At 42.0% G+C, this 24,695-nt stretch overlaps 1 long non-coding RNA gene across 1 annotated transcript; it reads right to left on the reverse strand.

Moving 5' to 3' along the window:
• Positions 1-11,307: 11,307 nt before the first annotated feature.
• LOC146442162 (uncharacterized) lies at positions 11,308-24,665 on the reverse strand. The gene is made up of 3 exons (XR_014850173.1): positions 19,048-24,665; positions 16,666-16,819; positions 11,308-11,505 (listed from the first exon to the last, which is right to left on the reverse strand). It is a non-coding gene; the product is annotated as an uncharacterized LOC146442162 (long non-coding RNA).
• Between the last annotated feature and the right edge of the window lie 30 nt (positions 24,666-24,695).

Consider the following 24,695-nt stretch of genomic DNA (forward strand, 5'->3'; position numbering starts at 1 on the left):
GACAGAAGAGATCTTTGACCTGTTGTTTTCCATGATTCTTCATAAGCTATTTAATGAAAGCATTATATCACATCACTAATGCAGGATTTCCAGTGTGCATTGATGCCTTTCAGCATTCAACCTGTGGCTTCTAGAGTCTCAGTGTGATGATTTAGCTGTTACTGGGGACAGTGCTGCTAAGGCTGCCACATTTCATCTGCTTCGTAAGTAAATTTCACAGAGACACAGAATCACAGAGGTCTTCCATTCCAATCCCCTGCTCAAAGCAGCCACCTAGAACTGGTTCCCTAGAAAAATGCCTCTTTGGGGTTTGAATACCTCCAAGGAAAGACTCCAAAACCTCCCTGGGCACCATGTGCCAGGGTTTGATCTTCCTCACGGTGAAGAAAGTTCTTTCTTATGTTTAAACAGAGTTAGTTGTATTTCAATTTGTGGCTATTTCTTCCTTCCTTTCACTGGATACTCATGAGAGACTGTCTCTGGTATTTGTTCTTATGTATTTTTATTATGTTTTATGTCATAATAAAACATAATATGTCATAATGTTATGATGTGAATATTAGACATGTCACTATCTTTCATGTTATATTATTATGTCTTAGTTATATTCCCCCATCAGGTATTTCTCTGCATTGATAGGACATCCTGCCTCACCACAAAACCCATTGATTTGTACAATTTGTTTGGTTTCTCTTTATGGCCTTGGTGGTTTGCTCAGTGCTGGCCCTAACTCCAGCATGCATTTGACCTCAAGGCCCACCCTTTCTCCTTAAAGTTATTTGAAAGCATTAATGCTTCATGGAACAGCAGTACTGTCCCTACAAACACAGTGCAAGATCAAATTTCAGGAATGGCATGGTGGATAAGAAAACACCATTTTAGCTGCTCACACTGAAGCCCATACGCCTTTGAAGTGCAGAAAAGGAAACTGTCTTCTCCGTTTGGCAAATCCTGTAAGAAAGGTTCTGTGGGAAGGCAAAAAACAAGAGGTGGAATATAGATGCCACTTCATCATAATTTTAAGCACTCGGCCCTGGGAAGCAATCCAATCCATGTGACATATTGCTCAGACACTCTGTACAATCACTGCAGAGTAATCAAGTTCAGACACTTCCCCCTCTCCTCTGACAACACAGCACAGGCACTGTGTGCACCCCAGCAGCAGCTCAGTCTGCTTGGGTGTGTTGTTTACCTCCTTCTCAAACAACCTGGACAAAGTCACGCCCCTTCATCCATTTGGAATCATGGCCACAGGGCCTCCTTCAAGGACAGGTGCCAGGAAGACAACAGCTGAAACTTACACAGTTACTGTCCTTGAAAGTACAGGAGTTAGAGGCTGTGTTTTTAAGAATCTGTACACTCCACTGAACCCTAAGTCAGAAGAGATCTTTAACCAGCTGGGCAGGACCCTCTGGGTGAACACACTCATGGCTGCCCTTTGGAAGCCAGACAGCAATTGAAGTCTGGGGGACCAGGCAAAAGCTGCTCAGAGGGATCCTCGTGATAGCCTAGAAGCTGGGTTGCTTTGCTTATGGCATAGCAGAGCTAATGTTCAGGTGCTACTTTCTGCATCAAACTACTCACCGTGGGATAAAAGATTGCTTCTTTTCTGCCACTGACATGATGTCCTGCTCTCCAAACACATCAATCTTTCAAAAACTGACAGCAGCCTCAAATCCCCACCTCCAGCTGTCACTGCTTTGGCTGTGAAGCTTTCTGGCACTGTACTTGAGAGGCTTCTCTGCCTTCTTCTGATCCCAAGAGCTTTATAAGCTGCATTGACTCAGTAAACTCAATCTATTTAAAACTACTGATGCTTGGATGGTAAATTCAGGGACTTAGAAGTTAGGAAATAATAGATCTGTGCAATTGCAATTTTGTTCTCTTTTAAATTTATTTTGTGCTGTCCTATCAGTGAGAACACAAATTATTTGCCTTAATTATGGTTCTGACATTAAAATCAGCAGCATTCTAAGCATGCACTGAGGGGAAATAATTACAGTGGCACAAGCAATAAAATAATTTCGTTGTCTAAGCACTTGTCTTTTTAATCTAATAATGGTGCACCAGTCTTCCTCCCACCCTTCCTCTGTCACTCCTCTAATTTCCCTCTTCCTTCCTCTCTCCCTCTCTTCCTTCCCATCCGTAGAACCTCTCCCCACTGAAATATCGGCAGCATTTGCAGCTATGAACCTTGTATATTGGACTGAGATTAAAGACTGACAGTAACCACCAAGAAGGAAAGCTCCACCCTTAAAGCTGTGGGGGGTTTGTAGAGCCCTGGATCAAGACCAAAGGAGTGTCATTGTAAAGTCTGATCTGATACTCCTCCCATGTGCAAACATCAGAAAGCTTCTGCTGTACATGTTGCTGCTGACACACACTGTAATTAGGTAGCAGGACCACAGACCATATCCATTTGATGTGAGTCTGTCCACTTCTTTCTGATTAGGAGTTGAAGAGTGAAAGAAGGTTTGGTGTCTCCAGTATCATTTTATTCCTGGAGAAACTCTAAAATAGGAGCATGTGTGCTAAGTGAAGGAGGTAACCTAAAATATCTCTCTCAAACTTCAGGTTTTTTCGCCTCAAAATACAGTCTGAATGTCTTTGTTCTTCATTAAAAATATTCAAACCTTTATGCTCAGAGAAAGAACACATATTCAGTGGACAACATGTGATTTTCATCAGTAAAGACATTCCTGAACACTTACTCTTCTGAGTAAATAGGTTAGCTAGTTAGTTAGTTACAATTAAGTACGTACAGTTGGACTCTTTAAGCACCTTCCTATCTCAAACTCTGTGGGGGATACTATAGGCTAAAAGCTAAGATATGTGAAACAGCTTGAAAAACAATGTAATTATAACATTATAAAAAACAAATATTGATAAAAAAACAATGTGATGTGGACCTTTAATCCACTGTTCATTACATTCATTATGTCAGTTCTTCCCCAACAGGTTCCATTTATAGTGTAATTAATGAGTCCTTTATCTTGAGGATTTTTGTTTCTTGACTGGTTGTCTTGTATAGATAAAATCTTAACACATGGCACACATGGTTGTCAGCTTTGTGCTCTATACCAAGCTCAGCTGTTTGATTCAGACATCAGGATCAGAAGCCACTATGAAGGGCTCATGCCCACTCAAATTCAGTTCTCTCTTCTCCCTGGTAACTTATTTATACAGGGTTACGCAGGAAAATAGTTTTATATCAAGGCATATATCCTTGTATTAAGTGTGGTCAAAGCAGGCAGTAGCTGAAAGAAGGTGATGGTAGAGAAATGCAGACATAGAGGTGATCACACAAATTTGCTTCCCTTGAAACGGTGGCGAGTTGCATGTTGCAGGCTAGGAGAGAAACAGATGGAAAAAAAACATCAGATAGGCTTGGCATTTGATTGCTCCTTTGCTTCCAGGGCTGTCACACCCAGCAGTGACTCCATGGGGTGCTATTTCCTCTGGGAGAGCTCCTGATGCCAGCTCAAATGCCTCACAGCTATCTGACAAAAGGTGTTGAAGTGGTGCAAAATCCTTCTGCCAGTTCAAGTATGTTCAAAATAAGTTTGAAGGAGCAGTTTTGTCCCTAAAGCCTTTCTTTTCTTCTCTTTTTTTTTTTTTTCCTGATCAGGTGTAATCTGTCCTCGTCCAGATGGTATTAACATTACTACCCTGAGTAATTCAACAGAAAAACAATCATGAGTTCACAGCAGACCTGCATTAGGGTAGTTAGTGGGTGGTTATTCACAGTCTTAACCAAAGCAGATCCGTGTCCTGACATACTCTAAGGTGTCTCTATGCACAGAGGACTCCAAAGTCACAAGAAATAGATCTTGTTCCAAGTTCTTTCAACAATTGTCACCTTCACCTTTGGCAGGTTGCTGAATCTCTTTGTGCCCCTCTTCTAAGCAGAAAAATGGGAAAAATATTTACTTTTCCATGCAATCAGGTAGGAAGCATTGCTACGTGTACATGTGCAAAAAACTCTTAACTCCTAAGTATTGAGTCACATCTATTAATCTGTTCAGGAGCATTTTGTTAGTCTCAGGGGATGCAAAAATGTTTGCTTATGTTATTACATGTGTGGGAGTATATAAGGATTAACTCTCCTGAAGTTAATAATAATACTAGGCTGAGTAAATGCAGAATCAAACTCTCCTAGTTATGAAACACCCTAGACTCTCTCTCACAGGAGCTGAACTTTCTTGAGCCATTTTCAGAATCTTTACAAACTCCTGTGACAAAAGACAACTGTTTCATGTTCTCACTCCTTGGGAAACTGTATAGATATAAAATTATTAAATCTGACCTGTTTCTAAAGTTGGAAATTTAATTTTCTAACATGAAGAGCAGTTAGGTTTCCAATCTGGGTGTTTTACTCCCATGCACAGACACTTTAATCTCATTAAGAGAACATGTAATCTAGAGTAAGAAATGTGAAAATAAATGCTACAGAGTGAGTGCAGAAAAGTTCAGAAAATTACATTGAAAGTGGTAATAATGGGCTTTTATGTTTTCCCCAATGAGTTCTAGAACCTGTGTCCTGGGGTGCATCAGGCACAGCATTGCCAGCCAGGCAACAGAGGGGACTGTCCCACTCTGCTCTGGGACAACCTCACCTTGAATATTCTGTGCAGTTTTGGGCACCACAATATAAGGGTGAGTGATACCAAATAGCTTTGAAAAATGACTGAAGCCTCTGGTTACTGTGACCAAACCAAACCTGTCAGGGACAAAAAAATGGTCCCAGCAGAGCCCTATACTGTACCTCTGTGTAAGTGGCCACAGCACAGGCTAAGGGCAGAAGACAGCAAGCCAGTCATGTAGCAAGAATTTAGTTGCAAATGTGGTGGGGATCCTGGCTTCTCCACAGCTCAGAGACCACTGCTGCAGCAATGCTGATAGCATTTTGTTCAGCTTCTGCTGCTGCCAAGAATTTAGGTTGCAAACTACTTTTCTCTCATATTCCCTCAGCTACAATCCAGTCTTGGCTCCTTCTCCACAGTGGCTGCCAGAACACCGATCTGCAGGACCCCAAGCTCCCCCTCACCTCAAATGCTCAAATCCCTGGGGGGGAAATAAGTCCTGGGGAGTGCGAGGATCCTTCCTGCAGCTGCAGCTGCGCTGTGGCACAACACAGATCATCCCCTGAGTGCTGCCCTGGCCGCCCCAGAATCGTTGCCTTATAAAGACCATTTTGCCTGCGGCTCACTTTCATGCCCTGTGTACATAAAGAGAAATTGAAATGTTCCAGGCTCTGCTGTCAGCTTCTGAGCAAAGCAGTAATATATGGCCTTGAGGCTCCTTCTCACCAAATCCGCAGTACAGGCTGAGTTTCTCTCTTCAGCCATAGTGGCCTGAGTGGCACCAGCCTGGTGAGCCAGCTGCCATGAGGGACCCCCTGGGATGGCTTTCCTCACCTTGATCATTGCCATTGATGTTTTTCCCCAAGATAACTGTTGGCTGAGGGTCTTCATAAGAAAAGGTCTCAAATTCCTGGTACCCTATTGCCTTTACAAGACATGGACCATTTTTACAGCCCTGTTAACAGCCACTTTGTCAGCTACTTGGTAATCAAACTCTACAATTTGCTGAAGGGAACTGTGGTGGACAATTACCTCAAAATCTCAGCCAGGATAGCTCACATCTTTCCACTTAAAAAACTGCAAGAATGCAGAAGACCAGAGTTTCACCCACAGCAGCTCAACATGGCAAGAGAAAGGCAGCACAGCAGGAGGTTGGATATGCTGGACTCCAAATTATAACTCAATAAAAGTGCTCACAGCAGCAAAATGGTTGCTGCTACTGAGACAAATGAATCTGGCATAACTTCTGTTCAAAACAGTGTCACAACTGAGGCTGTGGCACAGGACAGTGGGATCAGTTAACTCTAACCCTCCTTCTGTCATTACAGGGGAAAATCAGGCTCGAGGGCCTTATGTTTTTCCAGTGAGAAAGATCATAAAACTCTTCCTTTATTGACAGGAGCTCTAGGCAACACCTGTTTTGTACACAAGAATGTGTGTCTACTGGTGGTAAAGAAACCCCTCTGTCCTATTGATCTGTTGCCATTCACTCCAGACAAGAAAACCTTGTGAAGCGTGTTACCTAAACCTCTCTCTAAGCAGAGATTTAGACAGAATATGTATTATTGCCCTTATTGCTTTGTGTATGCCAACATACATCCTGCATTCAGTTATAATTTTACAACTAATGACCTCTTCTATTTACAGAAGGGGAAGCTGATCAGGAAAACATTTCTTTTTTTTTTCTTTTTGGCTACAGGAGCCCTTCTGACAGAAATATGCTAAAAAGGTTTTATATCAGCTGATTTGTACTGAAAGCCCAGCTTTAGCTTCAGGCTTTTGTTAACAGAATCCTGTTGAAGTCATTCTTGTTAGCCCATCAACACTGTATTTCCTCAGCAAAGATGTTTGACAACAAATGCTTTTGTAATTTCCCATATGATCCCTTCTGTCATTCCCAGGTGAGACTGGGACTGATACCTGCCAGGCAGAGAATTGGGGGACCAAAGGCCATCACAGCTCACCACACTTTCCTGTTTTGTTTTTGCATTACCAGGCTAGTGGGGGCTTTTACTGTCCGTCCTTGGTCAGGCTGAGATTTGGCCATCAATGATTTACAAGAGCATGTAGTGACAGGACAAGGGGAATGGATTCAAACTGAAAGGCAGTATGTTTAGATTAGAGGTTAGGAAGAAATTCTTTACTGTGAGGGTGGTGAGGCACTGGAACAGGTTGCCCAGAGAAATTGTGGATGTCCCATCCCTGGAAGTGTTCAAGGACAGGCTGGACAAGGTTCTGAGCAACTTCATCTAGTGGAAGGTGTCCCTGGCCATGGCAGGGGGTTGGAACTAGAAGGACCCTAAGGTGCCTTCCAACGCAAGTGATGATATGATTGTATTATCTCCCACTCATTCCTAGTGTGTGAGAGAAGTGAGCAGGACAATCCATTAGGGTCCACCTCCTCTTGGGTGGCAGACAGAGTGGATAAAGGATAGACCTGCAATGCAGCTGCAGGAAGAGAAGATTTTGACATGACATACCCTCAAGGATACTGCAGAACTACAATAACTGAATTTGGGATAAAAACATATATTTTATACATATAATATCTCTTTAAGGTATGTATATATATACACACAAATATAAACATAGAAGAGTCAAACACTTTAAAGCCATTTACAACAGATTAGCTACTTCTTGGTTCAGTGCCCACAGAAGATCTATGTCATCTGTAGCAATAGGAAGGAGAGAATCAAGACAATGAAAAAGCTCTTGACTTAAACCTGGATTTAAATATCTTTTTTCCACAAAGCAGCATATATGCTCTGCAGCCTGGCAAAAAACCCAGAGCAAATTCTGAAGGACAGAGGAGATAAACAAACAGCAGTTTAAATTAGCAAACCACAGATTGATACACGGCATATGCAGCTAGAGCAAAAGTGAAAGATTAGGGAGAGGCTTCACAAGGCAAGAAGACTGTTTTGCCAGAAGCAGGATAAAGACTTGCCTGCAGCCTAGAAACAGGCTCAGATCAGCAGCACCCGGCTCCCCACAGCTGCTATATTTACAAGACTAAAATTATTTTCTGCAAAAATTTCAGGCAGGTTGTTCTGGTATCTGCAGTTACAGTCCAGACTTTGCAGAGAAAATCTAGGTGTGCTGGCTACGGACTACTAATATAATTTAGAGTGTGGGAAAACAGTTATTTTGGGAAAAAATGCTTGTAGTCATTTCAGCAAGTGGGAAGGGTTGAAAAACATGAGTTTAGTAATAAGGACTCAATTGAGTTACATAAACAAGTAATTTACTGCTCTCAGAGTGTCTTACAGAGTTCTCTGTCTGACCTCATCTACTCCTCCAGCAGGACATGGCTGTCCTGTAGACCCCATGCTTTGTCCATCAGTGAATGTAGATGTCTCACATGCCAGTTAGGACACTCTGGGTATCAGCAAAATAACCCTGATCCCTTGATGTCTGGAGCAGAGCACTCATCATAGCCAGACAGGCCCATGAGGACAAGAAAAACCAACACTAAATACAAGTACAGAAATTATGGGGGAAAAGCCCCGCAAATCTACAAGAAGGAGATAAATAGCAAATGGATAAAATTTTGCCGCTACAAAGTGTGACTTGAAAAAGTTAGAGCAAAGACCAGAATCCAGTGTTACACATACTAATATTCTAGAAAAAATATTCGTACTGATGGATTCACATTTGTCCCTTGGCTGCAACCTGTGCTCAGAGGGCTGTGATGGGAGGCACAAGTCCCAGCTGGAGGCCAATCACTGGGGGTACCCCGGGGGTCCTGGGGGTACCTGCTCTAGCTGACCCCACTTTGACCACACAGTTTGCAGAGAGGCTGTCTGCTCTGTGATTGCATGTGGAAAAAATGTACTTGCTGTCTCTAAGTTATGATTTCTTCTATCCAGAAACATGACACGGCTGATGAGCATATAATCTACGTCACAGTCAAGGTATTTGCCAGAAATAGCACACTGATAATGGCAGTGGTAGACAATGGACCACAGCTTACAAGTTTAAAAGTCAAAGCCTTTGCAAATCATGCAAACATTTTACTTCAAATGTAGGGTATTCACTTTGTAAGTATACTGTGGATAGTAGTGCTACAACAGCTAACTATTTAAAGAAGTTATAGCATGAAGATTTTAGGGAAGCCAGATGTTTTGTGAAAAATAACTAAAAATATGTAGAAGAGCTCATGTGAATGAAAATAAAAGAATACCCAAGTGCCAACAGCCTATAAAACAGCCTTAAGAAAATCTGGAGTGACTTACATCAGAGGAATGGCTATGAATGGAAGAAAAGAAAGGGAACATAACCACACAGAGAAAGCTTCATCAGTGCAGGTCATGGAGATGGACTAGTTAGAAATGTAAGATGGGATGCATGAATAAAAGATATTATCTAGCTAAGGGAAAGGTGGACATAAGCAGCCCATGACAGATAGTAACAGCTGAAAGATTGAGAAGGATATGAATAAATGAGAAATTTATTTAAGGAAGTACTCTAAAGAAAATGCAATCACATCTTCAAAAAATATCTTGAAATAAAGTCTGGCTCACGGGGATTTCTGAGAGGAAATGGCATGGAACAAAGACTGAAAACTGTGAAGCCTCTAACCTGAAGAGGAAGGAAGGAAGATTAGGCAATTATTGTTCAGCCTATGACAGATTCTTGGAGAAGTAAAAAACGCATCTTCCCACTGGGTGGAGAAGATAAAGACAAGGCAGAAAATATTCAGATGCACATGCAAAAATAAAGTTGGGTTTATTTCAAGGGCAAGACTCTGAAAATAGGAAAGGTATAGAAGAACTTGTCCATGGAGAAGAAAAACTGTCATAGGACACATGGCCAGGTTCATCTTTGCCTTTGAACTGAGATAACCACAAAACTGAGAAGGTGTGTGGGAAGTCTCTCAACCATTTGAGCAGCTGGGACACAGGAATCGCTTCCTGACAAAGATCTTTTTGCCAGGATCCCTTACAGGGCACAGACTGTTACACTGACTCTGCCTGCTGAAGATGTTATTAGAATTTTGCTGGATATGGGACCGGGACAACCCTATAAAGGACAAATTCTTTGACATAGGCTATAAACAGAAGAGCTCAGACAGGAAAGAAAGAGTAACAGTTAAAAATGCAATAAAATGCATGTGCACAACAGAAGACTGAAGACAAAAGAAAGACCTTGGAAAAGAGTGGCAGAAAGGTAGAAACAATTTCATGAAGATGACATCATTGTTAGCAACGCTGGTACCACTATCCTCGCTAGCCAAAAATAAAAGCCAAAACCAAACCTGCAAAGATGGATTTGATTTGAAGAATTAGGCACTTGGGAAAAGCCTGGACTTTCTCCAGCTCCATTCAACAGCTGAAGGTGTGAGCAAGATGAAAAGCAGAAACCAGTCTATGCTAAGGAGTGTCACAGATGGCAGAATGTGAAACAAGAAGACTGAAGACAAGGAATTACAACAGTAAGACACACAAAGTATATAAACAGCTACTCTGCCTACCCCAGGTCACCATGTTATTTGCAGGAAATTCTAGGACAAGGATGTTGAGGGAGAGTTTCATACAGAAATTTTTCTAGTCTGCGGTGTCATTTAAAAGGAGTTGAACCACAAGTGGTCTGATTCAGTGGCCAAAACTCTTCTTGAGAGATGTGGCATTCTGCTTGTGACCCTGCATGCCACACATCCCCAGTGGAGACCAGAAGCTGAATGCCACAGATAAAATATTATTTGCCAGCTTTGCTGAAGACATGTTGCTAGAGCCCACAGCAAAAAAAGGAAAGGGAGGGATGATATTAAAGCAGCTAGAGCATTTTAGTTGTTGTGAGAGAGTTGGTCTATCCTTGTTGATCCCAGGGCAGAAGGTTCCAAGTCCACCAGTGTTTGCTGACACAGTCTGCAGGCTCATCACACTTCTATTCTCCCTTCTGTCTTCCATGGATCCACACAGGAAACTGATCTGTTCCTGCATGTAACTATCCTGGTATCTCATAAGGGTTTAAATCAGACATCCAGGACAGGGAGTGGGTGTGTTAGCAATGATAACTGACCTCTGAAGGCAAGTCATGGGCGTTTGCTGGTGATGTGGCAGATTGAAGATATAAGATGCAGGTTTTTAGACTTTTGTCCATGCTAATTCCCAGCTTTGGTGTAGAGTCATAACCTCAGAGAAGTGCAGTTCCACTGTCCTGAAAATTTGACAGAGTTAACAGCACCTTCAGAACTTACAGGCAAACATATAATTCAATCGTCTAACATTGGAGGAGGCTACTAGGAACACCTTCTCAGCTGAGGAGCAGGTTGCTGCTGCTGCCTGGAAGGCTGGCAAGTCAGATGTGTGTACCACGGTGGAACATCAGTCACTTTTTAAAGACTCAGAGCTGAAAACGTACTGTAAACTATGTAACAGCAGCATGCATGCCTTATGCTGTGATACAGACTGGGACATTGAGTGATAACATCAGAGTAACTTTGTGAGTCCACATGCTAAGGGATGAAGGTGCTTCACATGCAGTGGGATCAAAGTGAAGCTGAGACATTGCCTGATTGAGTCTTTGCTTGTTTTCAGTAATGTGAATATCTAGCCATACTTCATGCTATTGAATGTATAATTGGACAGGACACTCAAATTTGCAATTTTATTCTTCCTGAACATAACAACAGGACCACAGTAAGAGCTATTTATTATCATCAACAACAATGCTGAAGGATATGTGTATTTGGAAGGGAAGGGAGTAGCTAAAGGCTCTGCAGTCCTCTTCTCCCCATGAGCACTAGCTGGTTTAACATGCTCTCCAGGCCATGTAATGCTAGAATGTTCTGTGCCTGTGCTTCCAGCTCCAACAGCAGCTGTGCTTAGCTGCAGTTCATGGGACTCAGTCAGCATCTGTGTCTGTTGGGTTGCACACATCAGCCAAAAGCCTCCTGGTAATAAGTGCAAAACCACCTGTGCTGATAGATGAAGGAACAAGAGTAGGAAATTTTGTATGTTTTTAATTACCTATATGACTTGACAATATGACTTTTTTTATTATGAGGGTAAAGGTCAAATTGATATTAGATTTGCAGGAACATTCAGCAATGAGTCTTCCAGAAGTCTGAAGCAAAACATGCATGGTGTAAAATCCTACTATTACTGAGCATCATTTGCAGATTAGTTATGAAAAATAGAATTTTGATTAGATTTTCAGCAGCAGTCACGGGTTACTGACTATGGGGCAACATTGTAGGTAACATTGTAGGTGGTTCTGTCTTGAAAACACTGCACAAGCATCAATTAATTAATTCACTTGAAAGAGTAGAAAAATTCATCAAGCATATTTGTAAATCGAGAAATATAACCAAATAAGGCTAGTGGTGATATTTTGGCCAAGAACTTAAAAAAAAAAAATGAAGACACATTTCTGTAACAGCCCTTTGAGCAATATGGTAACTCTCAATAATATTCACTGATTTCTTCAGGCACGCTTCTTGAAATACTAGAAAGTCATAATTTTTCTAATCACAAATTTTTCAGCCTACTTGCCATCATACCACAGCTTATTTTTTACTTTAACCTTTTACTTTCAAAGTTAACAGTTGCTCAGAAATAAGGTTTAATATATTCAAGATTCAAATAGTTCATACCAACAGAGTTAATCCTGCATTTTTGTTTTCCCACATGAACATTTGTTTGTGCCTTCTATGTCTGTTGTAGATTTAAAATATTGGCTTCAATACAAAACATGCATTATTTATAAAAGAGTGGACAAGAGGCAAGTTGCTAGTTTAGTTCCTAAGCTATTACACACCATGTTATGGAAGTGTTAGTAAAACGCCCTATTTCACACTCAGATCAGCTTCAGAAGCACTTAATACTGAGAAAAGTTAAGTGATAGGTTTATGAAAAACTAGTCAAGGAAGATCTTGTTTTACATCAAGCTAAATTCAGACTCCCCTTCCTCCAGGAAATTGGGAAGTGTCATTATTATTTTTCATCCAGTTTTATGATCCCAAAGACAGTTGACATCCCTGCATTTCTTACATGAAAAAAAGCACTTAGTAATCCCCAAGGACAAGACTTCAGCAATGGGCAGCACAAAAATTTGTTGAAGTGGGTTTAGAGGAGTGGATGAAGATGATCAGAGGGCTGGGGCACCTCTCCTGTGCAGACAGACTCAGAGAGCTGGGGTTGTTCCCTCTGGGAAGGAGAAGGTTCTGGGGAGACCTTAACGTGGCCTCCCAATATTCAGAAGTGGCTTACAAAAAAAAGTTGGTGAGATATTTTTTGGTAGGATCTACGAGTGACAGGACAAGAGACAATATTTTTAAACTGAAAGAGGTCTAGATTGGATACCATGAAACACTTTGTTATGATGAGCGTGATGGCACACTTGAAAGGGTTGCCCAGAGAAGTTGTGAACTCCTCATCTCTGGAGGTGTTCATGGCCAGGCTGGATGGGGCTTTGAACAACCTGGTCTAGTGGAATATGTCCCTGACCATGGCAGGGGAGTTGGAACTGAACAATCTTAAAGGTCCCTTCCATTCTGTGATTCTCTGAATCTATTAACAGATATATAAATTCTGCCGCAGTTTTACTTATGGTTATACTAGCCAAACAAGTTGCTTGTATTTTCCACCAATTGTTATTCTTTCTTACTCAAATACATCAATATCTGTATTTGACTTTTTAAAGGTTCTGTTCCAAGGTACTTCCTGGAGAAGCACAGGACATGAATTCCAAAGCTTTCGATTAGGAAACATCAAGGTAGAAAATCACATTGAAACAAGGCTAAAAGTCTTTGCTTCCAATCATTTTGGTGTTAAACTTTCATTTACCCTTGCAGTCTAGCTACATAGTTAAAAAGAGTTAGTTGTTTCAAGTAAAGTTGTCCCATTCTTTCCCACTGACAGAGCAAGCTGGCCAAACTACATCTTTCATAACATACCAGCCAGGGCAGTCAGAGGGAAAACCCTGTGCTGCAGCGAGAGATGTCTTTTCTGAGGAACATCAGCCAAATAACCATATCATGACAAAGTAAAAAATTGCCTATAAAACTTCAGTTTTTTTCCCAGAATGTACATTTTCCAATGTAGAACAGAAGTTTCTAGCCAGCCCTAATCACTTCAAAAACCTAGACTGCTTTCTTGTCATAATCAGGAAAGCATTGGATGAAGTACAAAGTTAATCTCTTCCCATTCCTACATGCATCTGGGAAACAGATCCCGGGTGAATGACTTGTATATAAATGAGGTGGGAATGTGCAATCTGTGTTTTCTGGTACTTTCCCTTGTGCAAAGGACACAAGAGCAGAGAAATTCTTGACTCCAGCTTTGTCCCACCACAGCAAGTAGGGTAGTTAGCCAGGCAGCAAAGATTAAATAAATGCCACCCTTAGGTAAGACAGTACTGTACCTCCAGGAAGGTTGGGATTCATCATCCTGTGTATTAACTCAATTTACAACTCAGAATACTTTTTTGAACCAGTTTTGGGAGCAAGGAATTTAAAGGTTGATCTATATTTAGAGCTGTGCCAACAAAGCAATCCAGCTGCACTGAAATATTACCCAAGAAAGCCTCTTGAAGTGAATTCAAGAAATTAGGTTATTTTACAGCCAGACACAGCTAAAGTCAATGATTTATTGTAATTTACTCATGGTTCTACAGTCAGGATGCCACTGTGGAAGGAAGAAAACAATAGAAAAGTCTGAAACAAGTAGTACCCAATTAGAAAATGAATATATAATGCCTGTTGACCTGAAATGAACATTTAATTCACACTGGTGCAGTTTTTTAATTGAGTAGAAACAGTAACAGATTCAGTTTTCTATCACACGCTAGTCTATTCACGTTCTCATCCCATTGCAGCAGCACCCAATTGCTTTCCAGTAGTGCATGAAGCAACACCTCCTTTTGTTCTCTCTTCCTCTGCCCCAGGCAAGACGTTTGTAGGATGATTTGCTTTGATAATTTGGATGCTTTTCTTTAATGTATATGTTGCAATGTATTTATGTCATAAAGACAGGTTAAAGAACCTTGTTTACATTTGGATGATGATGTTTGCGATAGTCTTGGCTCCTGAGGGAATTAATTCCTTAGTCTTGGGCCAGGCTTTAAAAGTTTTTAACCACCTGCATTAAGGTGGTGCATTAAGGCCAAGGGGTAAATATTTTTTTTCCTTCATTTTTATCTTGTTTTTTTCATCTTGAGTTTTAGCCCATCTTCTAGATCACTGGTTTTGAAAGTGAGGTGTGTGGACTCATGGGGTGTACAGGAGAATCCATTGGGGTGCAGCAAGAAATACATTTTGTGCCATTAATAAACGAATTAATACATTTTATCTTTAGCTTATCCTTCTTTAATTTCTATTTTGTCTATGTTTTCTAATTTACACAATATATCAGGATGACACTACACATATATAATTCATAAATAAAAAATCCAAATATTTTGGAGATGCATGCTCAAAATTTTTTTAGTGATAGGGGTACACTACCAAAACATTTTGAGACCACTGTTCTAGGGAGCAGTCCTCTAATGATACTGCACCCGAATAACATGGAGATCACAAATTTTGATCAGTATTCATAAGTCAATGCAAAAAACGCACTAATATATCTGTCAAGCATACTTAAAGAACTGCTGTTGTTGTGGAGAGTTGCTACAACCTTGCTATACCACATGGATTTCCCTGGTGCCAAGAATCTCCAGCAGAAATAGCATGTAGCTGTGCTCTAACCAAGAGGTGTAAGAAATATGAGAATAGAGCACAACAGATCTGCCAACACAGGAGTATCCTGGCCAGGAATGATTAAACATTGCTGGCTTAACGAGTTTCCTTTTGGGTACCAGCACAAAACCCAGAATTGCTCCCAAAGCGTGGACTGAAATGGCTGTGGGTTTGTGCATTCACACCAAGGAAACTGCAGTGGACATGTAAACCCTTCAAAAGTAATTTCTCTGAGGACCTCTTCTGTCTTGCAGAGACTTCTGACTCAAGAGCTGATACCTTTATGTCATGTCCTTGAAAACACAATGGAGCTGCTGATAAGAGTGCTGATGTGGTTGGGTGACCTGTGCTAAGTGCTTTACCATTAGCACCTGGTTTTGAAAATGTAGCCTCCCTAGATTAAATCAAATTATTACAAAGATATTAACTGTAGTTTTGAAAATCCACATGCACAGATGTGTCTGCAATACTTTTTTTGAAGTAGCCACTTTGATTTAATCTCAATGGTACTATATCTTCACCCATTCTCTGCATACAAAAGCAACTAAATATTTTCCAGTTTACTTACACCTTCCAGAAAAGCCTAGTAATTATACTGAGGTAAGCCTGAAGTTTTCCCGACTGAACCAGGTTTTCACAAAGCATCAGAATTCACACTTTAGCAATACTATAGAAATGGGGGGATGTGGGAGGAGTTCCTAACGAAAATAAGGGGTGCCTTTCTGAAACACCCATTTAGCAACAATGGTCCCCACAGGACTTATGGCTGTTAAGATGTAGCAGATTAGGACAACGGCTTGTCCATACCACAAAGAGGAGGAAGAGGAGGGAAAAATAGGATGTTGGGCAAGAACATTTCAGGGAGGTGCCCGAGGTGTTGATGCTTCTGAGACACAGTCTACGACCATGCCATAGTGAAGGGAACAGCCACCAACATTTAGGCAACACTTTGTCAGGCCTTAAAGAAAGTGTCCAAGGTATCCATGGCTGTTCCTACTAGGATTCTGATTCAGATAGGGAAACGCATTAGGTGTAAGGTCATCAACATCGAATGTAGGAACCCCTTGTAGCACTAGAGAGAAATGTTTTGGCACAGCTGAGGGCTTTGATGATTTTGCTTTGGGAAAATGTGCATTAGAGAGAAGGATGGCAGGAGGGCAGTGCAAAGGCAGTCAGTGTTGCTGTGGAGTCCTTTCCTTGCTTGCACTAGCCTGCTTTGGGAAAAACAAAAAGGGAGCATTAGCTCAGGGAACGGCTGGCGAAGTAGGCAGGGGAGCTTTCTAAGGACAAAATAGTGTACCAGGGTCTTGAGCTCACTCCCATCTTCCTGGGGATTTGGCTGTCTGGGCTCAGGGCCAACTCAGAGACACTGCAGGTGGTGACCTTGAGGAAAATGCTTACCGAAAGCAAAGCAGGGTAGCTTTGGCCAGGGCTGCTCCTCCTTCTCCTGGAACTTGTTTCTAAGTTGATTATCTTCACTTTTCTCTTCCCTTTAGTCTCTGCCTCTGTTACACTGCAGTGGCACTGCAGCCTTGCCTGTGCATTGCCTGCCAGACTGCCAGAGGAAAATATTTGCATGACTGTGTCTGGCATTGGCAATGGCAGAAATTGCAACATCCTATAATGAGTTCGGCAGTAAAAACATTGGAGAGTGCTAGCCCTGTTCCTTACTGACCTGGCATTAGCATCTTTGCTGGTAGATTTCACTCAATTTTAGGAGTTTTGGTTTAAATTTGATTTTCAGAGTGATTAAAGATATCCTATATACAATATTCGAATGAATAATTTTAATTCCCTCCAGCAAAAACAGTTATAATTATGGCTGCTGTATAGAATTGCAGGATTAGCAAAGTGTGCCAACAACTATTTGGTTCGTGTAGTTTCTTTATCTCCTCCCAAGAAAGGAATCCACAAACATTGTCCTACAAGAAGGACATTTTAATAAGCGAAATTTTCAAGTTTCACTCCTGTTCAACACTGTGGACTAACTCCATCCAGCTGAGATTCTGCAGCCCATGATAACTGTTACTAGCTGCTTGGTAATCTGTATGAAGAAGGCTGAATGGAGATATATGCCTTCTGTGAACTTTTGTAACTTAAGATGGAGAGTACCATCTAGCAGATCTAGAAGTAGGAAAAATGTGTAAGATTATCCTGAAAAACAAGAGTTGGATAGTTGGATAAAAAGATACATTGGATTACCCAGTCAGCAGTCAGTTATGAGGAGGCTGTAACCTGACTGAAGGGGCACTGATCAAAGTCACAGGGAAAATGCAGTTGTTTAAGTACCCAGAAAGACTTAATTCCCTTCCTGATTAGAATGTATCTTTGACAGCTCATTCACTGCCTGATAAAGCACTTCTATCCAAGCTGCAGACTGAAAAGTACAGAATTACTATGGAGGCCCACCAAAGAAACAAATTACATGAAAGAGAAGAAGGGTACTATTTTTCCAGTCAGGAAAATGTTGAAAACCAGATGCTTTCAGAACTGACCATCATTCAAAACAGACACCTAACACAGATAGACAAAAGGATCTGAAACCTGTGAATAAGAAAGAATAAATAATCTTAGGTGTAAACATGCTAAATTACTTTAAAAGAGGTTGAAGCCTTGCTTTGAGAAGTGTAAACTGGCCATAACTGTAGCCATAGGAACAAAAAAAAAAAAAAAAAAGAGAAACCCTTCATCATCTGAGCAGTTGGCCCCAATAAGTGAGCAGATTTCAACCTCCTGCAGCATGCTTCAAATCAGGTCTTTCAGTTCTATTTCAGAAAAATATTATTTTTTTAAGGAAAATCCTATGTCCTTTCTTCATGGAAGCACATGAAAACACACTTATCTAGAGGTAAATACATGTTCAAGTGCTTCACTGGAAAAGAAAATTCATTTAGTCTGCAGGTGACTGACTGAAACAAATAGCAGTGCTGTACTTGTGTAGGATAAAAAAAATGGAAAAAAAAGAAACAACAAAAACCAGTCATGTGAAGATGCAACATTAAGGTCAGACTAAGCAGAATTTTCCAAAAGACGTGATAGTTAGTAGACATAATAACAACAGTGGTGGATAGAGCACAATCTCTTCATAAGGATGTTTAGAAACTCAACATGAAAACATGAGAAAATAGAATCTAAAGAGATTGGGAAGAAACAGTGTGGAGGATCCATGAAAGAAGGGAAGCCACTACGCATCCCATGGGCCTTTCAGGCCAGCTGATGATGCAGCTATAGGAGAGGGCTCTACAGCAGGAAGGACACACCTGGAAAGAGGGTGGCAAGGACAGCTCTTCACAGCCAGGTAGACAAAACTCCTCTCAGAGGCCTGTGGGCAACTGGAACCCTCTAGATTTAAGAGTAACAGGAAGTCATTCACATGACCATGAGACAATGTACAAACTGGGAATACAGGCTGGCACCCCCTCGCTGGATGTGAACTTCCCCCAGTAGTGTAAAATCAGTGTGACAGATCCCCAGAACAGACTGTCCCTCGGCCAAGGGGCAGCACTGCCACCCTGCATTCAGGTGCTGCCTGTGCATCTGGCATCCTTGACAGGAACAGCTGAGGTTCAGGATAAGGAAATGATGCATTTAATTTTGCAAGACTAATCACTGATATCCACCCATTAGACCATCTGACATAGTTTGTTGAATAAGGTGGCTTTAACACCTCTGGATGCTTTCAAATTGTTTTCTATTGTCAGAGTGGTATAAAAGTACTTAATAAGAAAAAGATTTAAGCCAGGAACGTGTAACAGAGAAGGCTGTTTGGAAGAGCTACAATACCCACGGCGCAGACAGGAGTAAGTCATGCGCTGGCACTCAGCTCACAGACAGGTGTGCCGGCTGCTCGGTGACATTATCATTCTTCCAGTTGTTTCTTACCACTCCTCTGCTGAGAGTTTCCACCCCCGCAGCTCTGTTGGCAGAAGGAATTAAGTGAGTGCTCCCTCGTGTGCTTCCAACAAGTCAGATGGATTAGTCAACAAAGAGGGTTTAAACCAACCTGCTCGCTTTGCCTGAAGCAAATGAAAGTGCTCTCAAACAAACCTTTTTACCAGCTGAGCTATGGCAGCAGTAACTGCAGCATCAGAGGGGAAGCATGTGGGTACAAATTGGCAAATTCTTCAAGTGGCACGGTTAGATCTAGAACCCACTGTTTGTCCAGAGCTTTAAAAGTAAGCACAAGTTATAGCATCTTACACACACACAACACCTGCCCACGTGTGTATTTTATTTTTCAGCAAATATGAAGTTAATGCAATTACACTGAAAATTCTTCCACCGTGGGCTAAGTTAAAGCACATTATCTCATATTTGTTGTGTACTAAAAGCATGCAAGGAAACAGATATCAGACAATGAATGGATGGTCAGCTTTCACTCATTATACCTTCCTAGCCTAAGGTCACAACACACAATTGCTCTAAATTAAATAATTGACGTGAAAAAGGTCGTGATTTACTTTACCAAATATCACTTCCAAGGTAGTTGCAAGACAAATTATTGCACCAACTCAATTGAGTTAATCTTATCTCAGAAACAGCTGCCAATTTAGTCCAAACATTGTGCTGGCACTGCCAAAGTGAGATTTTCTACTATTAGGAATTACACTTTCAAGTCTTCTCCAATTGTAATCTGGAAACAAGGATTGTGAGATGACCAGATTTACCTGTGCCAGGTTGGACAGCAATGAAATTCTGGCCCACACAAGTCTTCCCAAGGCATTCTGTGCTTCCTAGGCAGCTGAACACGTGGCACCAAAATCTTCTTTGGTATATGTACTTCAGTGGCACCTGAGCAGGCAGCATAAGCAGAACTGCAGGCTAAGGATGGCATCAAGGTTTCTGAGTTCTTCCTCATTAGCTTAGATCATTGTATTCTCTTCCTGGTACCTGTTCTGTGCAGCAGCGCAGTTCAAACTACAAAGTGACAGCTTATACTGTTTGTTTTCTGCTATTATCTATTTTTCCACTTCTGGAGTACCAGGAAAAACGTGCACTTGTTCCTGCCCTGATAATAAGGCTCTAATTCTAATACATTCACTTTGCTGTGTGAGCCCCACAGCAGATGAGCCTATTTTGCAGAGAAATGCTTTTGCTTGAGAGGCGAGAGTGCCTTCTCTCCTGTCAGTGAACTTCCAGCTTCCAAAATCCCTCAACACACAGGAGTATTTGAACTGAAACTTTCACATACATAGGAATATATACTTCAATAACACAAAAATCATGTTCATGAGCCTTGAGCTTTCTTTGAAGAAATCTTGAATCTTCCTTACTGAAAATGGTTTGCAGAGATGTGCTCCAGGGATAGGATGACAATCCATCAGTTTCAGAAGCTGTCTTGGAAGAGTCAGCCTCCTCATGAAAGTGTTTCTTAGGTCACAGCAGGAATTTCAGGACACAAATAATTCCAGTTATAACATGCTATTAGTATCAGTAGCATTTTGTTGAAAATGCTTATGATTGGTATACAGTGGAACAGCATGATGTTTCTCATGACATGTCTATTTCTCACTCGTTTCTGTAAGAGTTATATCAGATTTAAAAACTCTGCTCAGCTGCAACAAAAGGACACACTGGATACATGTAACAAGCTCACTGGCCCTGGTGGGGGGCTTGGAATTACGCGATACTTAAGGTCCTCAACAAAACTATGCTATGATTTTATGGATAACACAGTCATCAATCATACAAGTATGAGAATTTAATCCTTAGAGTCTTGCACAACAGGTTTTATCATCTAAAAGCAAATGATCCTACGCTTTTGTGTGGGAGCTTGCAATTTGTTCACTGAAAACCTAATTCAGCAGTATATACAAACACACATTTAAAAGTTTTGATAGAACGGGCTTTAAGTAGTATTAAATATGGAATACATTACTGATGATATTCACTCAAATAGGAGTTTTATAAACCATTCTCTCCAGATATATATACAGCTGGAGTGATGAACAGGATTTTATGTGATGCTCACTCCCTTTCACAGCATTATGACTATTTCTTTTTAAATATTGGACAAAACAAAAATAAGTAACAAGTAATGCCTTCCTAGATGGTGTCCCCTGCACAAAGTAGTACCAGTGAGTGGCAGCTGCATAGTTATACTTGGATTTTTCTAGATTTGGAGCAAAATACCACACTGTGGTATTGCATTGATGCATTGATGTATCAATTATTAATTCTGTTGTCTTGTGTGAGGCAGTAGCTTTTCATTTGGAGGAAGTTGAACCAGTTTATGATTCTTTCCTTCTGAACAGTGGGAGATTTCTACATCTTTCCATAATACAGGAGAAAGAAGCAGAAAGAACCAAAGGACTATCAGAGACATAAAGTAAGGAAGCTCCATTGTTGTGTCTGGAGGATTAGATTTCAGACTGAATAAAACTGCATTTTCCATCTACAGGACTAGGACAGTTAACCTCTAAAGATTTCTTACCTACACTGTCCCATTAAAGTGTAGAAAAGCAAAGATATCCTGGCTGTTGTGCAACGTGTGAACTTTGGCAGTAAACACTACTGACTCTCAAGAGACTGAGGGTGAAAAAGGTATGTTAAAAAATTACCAGGAGGTTTACATCAATGGTTGTTTTTTAATTATGAGCCTTAGTAGCATGTGGGTTTGATAGAGGAACTGAAAATTTGAAGAAGAAACTGCAATGTTGCTACAAAATAAATGCATTTTTGATACAGCACCTCAGGATGATTTTTTAAATATTTTGTCCTACCATGAACACAATATGAAACCTCATTTGCGACACAACAGTCTGAAAATTAGAATTTCTGCCATGAAGATTAGGTGGTTTGTAAATTTTTGCAAATTACTCAGCAACAAAAAGAACGTCGTGCAAAAGTTAAGATTACCTAGGAAGACCTGTGTCTATGAACACACTGAGTGAAATGGAATTATTAAATAGAGCAATGCAAACTTGATTCTAGTGTGGCAGAGCCATTACAGAACAATTAAATTAGCAACAATGATTCAGTTAAGTTCCCTTTACTGAGAGCACTGCATAGCAGTGGAATCTCTCATAGTAAGCTGACAACAAAGGCATGATGAGACCATTTGGGAGGAGCTACTGCGGAAGGTCAGCACTCTGGGAGAGTCTGGGTGTCCCTGAGAAATTTACTGTAACTTTAAGGCTGGCCCTGCTTTGAACTGAGTGAACTACAGAGGCTGCCTCCAATCTAAATCATTTTATGATTCGGTATCGATTCATTACCACTCGAGATTACCTGCTGCAATCAAGTAACACCTACCTGCACTTCAGAACAGAAGCCCTACAGCTTGTTATCCACCATTCCTCCTGTGTATTTGGCAGCTCATTCCTGGATGCCCACTGAGCAGGTTTTTAACAGACCAGTCCAGGGTGCACTTTATGTTCTGGAGATCACAAGCAGTCTGCTCTGTAAATGTGAATCCCAGCAGGGATTCTTCACGCAAACATTCTCTATACACTGACTGCAATCTGCACTGATTTAAACAAGTAGCAAGGAAGAATCTACACCACGAAATATTTCTTTAAAAACAATATAAAATGGGTAAGAAATTCTAATGTAGGTAAGGGCTGAGTTAGTTGACAAATGCCAGCAGGTAAGAATCAAGTACCATAGGAATGCAAAATTATGGATACGCCACAAAACCTAAAACTTTATGAGTACAGATGCGTTTTGTGTTGTATGGAGGCTGTAAAATTGGGAACCCTTCGCTTCAATGGACCCAGACCTGAATCATTACCTCCACCCTGTGCCCCTGTGAGGCACGGCAAATTTAAAAATTCTTTTATCTCCCGTCATTCCTTTGTCCCGTTTCCTATATTTTTGCTCCCCTCCTGGAAATCTGATAGTGCCTTTTACAGTTTCTCCACTCAGTTTCTCTGACTCTCCTCTCCCCTCCCCCACGAATTTTAGAAAAATTTTCTTAATTTTCCCAGAATATAAATTAATATTCTACCAAGTAGCTCCTTTACCAAAGCAGTTCTTTGGAAGGAGGAAATAATTTTTGTTCCTAGAACTTTTCTAGCATTCTTGCAAAGTCTCCTCAAAAGCTTAAGGTCAGCTATCCCAAACCCCTGAGTATTTCCAGGCCAACACACAGGGTGGTGTATTTTTTACTACAGAATATATGTATGAGCATTACATGACACCAACAACATTGCACTTCTTCAGCTGGAGGACTCCATCACCTGCCCTTCTCTAAGATGCTTTGTTATCTGTACTACTGGATCTGACTAAATCTTCTTTGTAGCGGGTGGATGGGCTGTGGTCCAGACCTGATAGCTGCACAGTGCTCGCACAGCATCGAGGCCTTTTCTGTTACTTACTCTCTTGCCCCAGTGAACACACTGGGGGTGCCACAGAGGTGGGGAGATGGCACTACTGAACCAAGGACAGCAGGACTCCATGCTGCGTAACACTGAGCTCCACGGCAGAGCACAGAGAAGAGTATTTAGGGAAATTAACTATCTTTTTCTTGGGAACTGGCACACCCCTGAGGAGTGGGCAGTGACTGCCTGAGCACTTATTCTAGTTTTCTTCTCTCTAATTTTTTCACTTACTGAGTTATTCTGTAACTTGACCTAAGAGTTTCCCAGCTTTTCCTTTTCTGTTTCCCCCTACACTGGCCGTGGGGAAGAAGTGAGCAAGTGGTGGTGCAGTGCTGAGTTGCCTGGTGGAGTAGGTATATCTGAAGGGAGGGTGGCCAGAGGATGGAGCCAAGCTCTTCTTGGTGGTACCAAGCAGCAGGACAACAGGCAACCAGCAGAAACTGATGCACAGAAAGTTCCACCTGACTATGAGGAACAGGAAGAACTTTTTTACGTGAGGACCACACACTGGAACAGGTTGCCCATGGAGTCTCCCTGTTACTCAAGAACCGTCTGGAAGCCATCCTGAGCAATGTGCTCTGGGCTGACCCTGCTTGAGCAGGGCGGCCGGACCAGATGACCCACTGCGGTCCCTCCCAACTTTTCCCATTCTACGATACTGTGCAGCGCGGCGGGGTCACCCCACAGCACCTGCCCGTGCTCCTCCGGCCGCTCCAGCTCCGCTCCCGTTCCCGTTCCCGTTCCCGCTCCCGCCCCGCGGCGTTACCGCGCGCCGCGCCTCGCGCCTCACGCCCGGCAGAGGGACCCGCCCCGCCGGCACGTGCGGGAGACGCTCGCGCCGCCCCGCGCGCCTATAACGGTACCGCCGCTCTCGGCCCCGGGGAGGCTCGGCCGCTGCTCCGCGGCCGTCGCCGCCGCTCGCCCCTCGGGACCCGCGGTGTCCCCCTTCCCTCCCTGCTTCCGGCAGCGGAGAGGACGGGCTGCGGCCCCTCGGCACGGGGAGATGCGGGGGGAAGGAAAGGAGTGACCGAGAGAGAGGGTCGACCCCGTTGCCCCCCCTCCGCCCCACATTGGGCGGGGCGGGGCGGGGCGGGGCGGGCGGCGCGTGAC

Source organism: Lichenostomus cassidix, chromosome 2 (assembly GCF_008360975.1).
Source record: "Lichenostomus cassidix isolate B80296 chromosome 2, HeHo_3.0, whole genome shotgun sequence".
Classification (NCBI taxonomy): Eukaryota; Metazoa; Chordata; class Aves; order Passeriformes; family Meliphagidae; genus Lichenostomus; species Lichenostomus cassidix.